This window comes from Onthophagus taurus, chromosome 10, assembly GCF_036711975.1.
Source record: "Onthophagus taurus isolate NC chromosome 10, IU_Otau_3.0, whole genome shotgun sequence".
Taxonomy (NCBI): Eukaryota; Metazoa; Arthropoda; class Insecta; order Coleoptera; family Scarabaeidae; genus Onthophagus; species Onthophagus taurus.
In genome coordinates, this window is record NC_091975.1 from 15,464,213 (window position 1) to 15,468,190 (window position 3,978).

A 3,978-nucleotide genomic window follows, 5' to 3' on the forward strand; every position below is an offset into this window, starting at 1 on the left:
GGTATCCGGAGCAGAATACAGAAAAACTGTTACCACAAAAGTTGTAGCAAATTGTGCCCTTAACACAATGGTCTCCAACATTTTTGCTCCCAGATGCATCAATGTGGAGAATTTTTGAAAAATGTGCAAATTACAAGAGTGTTGAAAAAAAAACGGTATCCGGAGCAGAATACAGAAAAACTTTTACTACAAAAGTTGTAGCAAATTGTTCCCTTAACACAATGATCTGTGACTTTTTTGCTCCCAGATGCACCATTGTGGAGATTTTTTCAAGAATGTGGAAATTACAAGAGTGTTGAAAAAAAACGGTATCCGGAGCAGAATACAGAAAAACTTTTACTACAAAGGTTGTAGCAAATTGTGCCCTTAACACAATGGTCTGTGACTTTTTTGCTCCCAGATGCATCAATGTGGAGATTTTTTCAAGAATGTGGAAATTACAAGAGTGTTGAAAAAAACGGTATTCGGAGCAGAATACAGAAAAACTTTTACTACAACAGTTGTAGTAAATTGTGCCCTTAACACAATGGTCTGTAACTTTTTTGCTCCCAGATGCACCATTGTGGAGATTTTTTCAAGAATGTGGAAATTACAAGAGTGTTGAAAAAAAAACGGTATCCGGAGCAGAATACAGAAAAACTTTTACCACAAAAGTTGTAGCAAATTGTGCCCTTAACACAATGGTCTGTGACTTTTTTGCTCACAGATGCACCATTGTGGAGATTTTTTCAAGAATGTGGAAATTACAAGAGTGTTGAAAAAAAACGGTATTCGGAGCAGAATACAGAAAAACTTTTACTACAAAAGTTGTAGTAAATTGTGCCCTTAACACAATGGTCTGTGACTTTTTTGCTCCCAGGTGCATCAATATGGAGACTTTTTCAAGAATGTGGAAATTACAAGGGTGTTGAAAAAGAACGGTATCCGGAGCAGAATACAGAAAAACTTTTACTACAAAAGTTGTAGCAAATTGTTCCCTTAACACAATGGTCTCTGACTTTTTTGCTCCCAGATGCACCATTGTGGAGATTTTTTCAAGAATGTGGAAATTACAAGAGTGTTGAAAAAAAATGGTATCCGGAGCAGAATACAGAAAAACTGTTACCACAAACGTTGTAGCAAATTGTGCCCTTAACACAATGGTCTCCAACATTTTTGCTCCCAGATGCATCAATGTGGAGAATTTTTGAAAAATGTGCAAATTACAAGAGTGTTGAAAAAAAAACGGTATTCGGAGCAGAATACAGAAAAACTTTTACTACAAAAGTTGTAGCAAATTGTTCCCTTAACACAATGATCTGTGACTTTTTTGCTCCCAGATGCACCATTGTGGAGATTTTTTCAAGAATGTGGAAATTACAAGAGTGTTGAAAAAAAACGGTATCCGGAGCAGAATACAGAAAAACTTTTACTACAAAAGTTGTAGCAAATTGTTCCCTTAACACAATGGTCTGTGACTTTTTTGCTCCCAGATGCATCAATGTGGAGATTTTTTCAAGAATGTGGAAATTACAAGAGTGTTGAAAAAAAACGGTATCCGGAGCAGATTACAGAAAAACTTTTACCACAAAAGTTGTAGCAAATTGTGCCCTTAACACAATGGTCTGTGACTTTTTTGCTCCCAGATGCACCATTGTGGAGATTTTTTCAAGAATGTGGAAATTACAAGAGTGTTGAAAAAAAACGGTATTCGGAGCAGAATACAGAAAAACTTTTACTACAAAAGTTGTAGTAAATTGTGCCCTTAACACAATGGTCTGTGACTTTTTTGCTCCCAGGTGCATCAATATGGAGACTTTTTCAAGAATGTGGAAATTACAAGAGTGTTGAAAAAGAACGGTATCCGGAGCAGAATACAGAAAAACTTTTACTACAAAAGTTGTAGCAAATTGTTCCCTTAACACAATGGTCTCTGACTTTTTTGCTCCCAGATGCACCATTGTGGAGATTTTTTCAAGAATGTGGAAATTACAAGAGTGTTGAAAAAAAATGGTATCCGGAGCAGAATACAGAAAAACTTTTACCACAAAAGTTGTAGCAAATTGTGCCCTTAACACAATGGTCTCCAACATTTTTGCTCCCAGATGCATCAATGTGGAGAATTTTTGAAAAATGTGCAAATTACAAGAGTGTTGAAAAAAAAACGGTATCCGGAGCAGAATACAGAAAAACTTTTACTACAAAAGTTGTAGCAAATTGTTCCCTTAACACAATGATCTGTGACTTTTTTGCTCCCAGATGCACCATTGTGGAGATTTTTTCAAGAATGTGGAAATTACAAGAGTGTTGAAAAAAAACGGTATCCGGAGCAGAATACAGAAAAACTTTTACTACAAAGGTTGTAGCAAATTGTGCCCTTAACACAATGGTCTGTGACTTTTTTGCTCCCAGATGCATCAATGTGGAGATTTTTTCAAGAATGTGGAAATTACAAGAGTGTTGAAAAAAACGGTATTCGGAGCAGAATACAGAAAAACTTTTACTACAACAGTTGTAGTAAATTGTGCCCTTAACACAATGGTCTGTAACTTTTTTGCTCCCAGATGCACCATTGTGGAGATTTTTTCAAGAATGTGGAAATTACAAGAGTGTTGAAAAAAAACGGTATCCGGAGCAGAATACAGAAAAACTTTTACCACAAAAGTTGTAGCAAATTGTGCCCTTAACACAATGGTCTGTGACTTTTTTGCTCCCAGATGCACCATTGTGGAGATTTTTTCAAGAATGTGGAAATTACAAGAGTGTTGAAAAAAAACGGTATTCGGAGCAGAATACAGAAAAACTTTTACTACAAAAGTTGTAGTAAATTGTGCCCTTAACACAATGGTCTGTGACTTTTTTGCTCCCAGGTGCATCAATATGGAGATTTTTTCAAGAATGTGGAAATTACAAGAGTGTTGAAAAAGAACGGTATCCGGAGCAGAATACAGAAAAACTTTTACTACAAAAGTTGTAGCAAATTGTTCCCTTAACACAATGGTGTCTGACTTTTTTGCTCCCAGATGCACCATTGTGGAGATTTTTTCAAGAATGTGGAAATTACAAGAGTGTTGAAAAAAAATGGTATCCGGAGCAGAATACAGAAAAACTTTTACCACAAAAGTTGTAGCAAATTGTGCCCTTAACACAATGGTCTCCAACATTTTTGCTCCCAGATGCATCAATGTGGAGAATTTTTGAAAAATGTGCAAATTACAAGAGTGTTGAAAAAAAAACGGTATCCGGAGCAGAATACAGAAAAACTTTTACTACAAAAGTTGTAGCAAATTGTTCCCTTAACACAATGATCTGTGACTTTTTTGCTCCCAGATGCACCATTGTGGAGATTTTTTCAAGAATGTGGAAATTACAAGAGTGTTGAAAAAAAACGGTATCCGGAGCAGAATACAGAAAAACTTTTACTACAAAGGTTGTAGCAAATTGTGCCCTTAACACAATGGTCTGTGACTTTTTTGCTCCCAGATGCATCAATGTGGAGATTTTTTCAAGAATGTGGAAATTACAAGAGTGTTGAAAAAAACGGTATTCGGAGCAGAATACAGAAAAACTTTTACTACAAAAGTTGTAGTAAATTGTGCCCTTAACACAATGGTCTGTAACTTTTTTGCTCCCAGATGCACCATTGTGGCGATTTTTTCAAGAATGTGGAAATTACAAGAGTGTTGAAAAAAAACGGTATCCGGAGCAGAATACAGAAAAACTTTTACTACAAAAGTTGTAGCAAATTGTTCCCTTAACACAATGGTCTGTGACTTTTTTGCTCCCAGATGCATCAATGTGGAGATTTTTTCAAGAATGTGGAAATTACAAGAGTGTTGAAAAAAAACGGTATCCGGAGCAGATTACAGAAAAACTTTTACCACAAAAGTTGTAGCAAATTGTGCCCTTAACACAATGGTCTGTGACTTTTTTGCTCCCAGATGCACCATTGTGGAGATTTTTTCAAGAATGTGGAAATTACAAGAGTGTGGAAAAAAA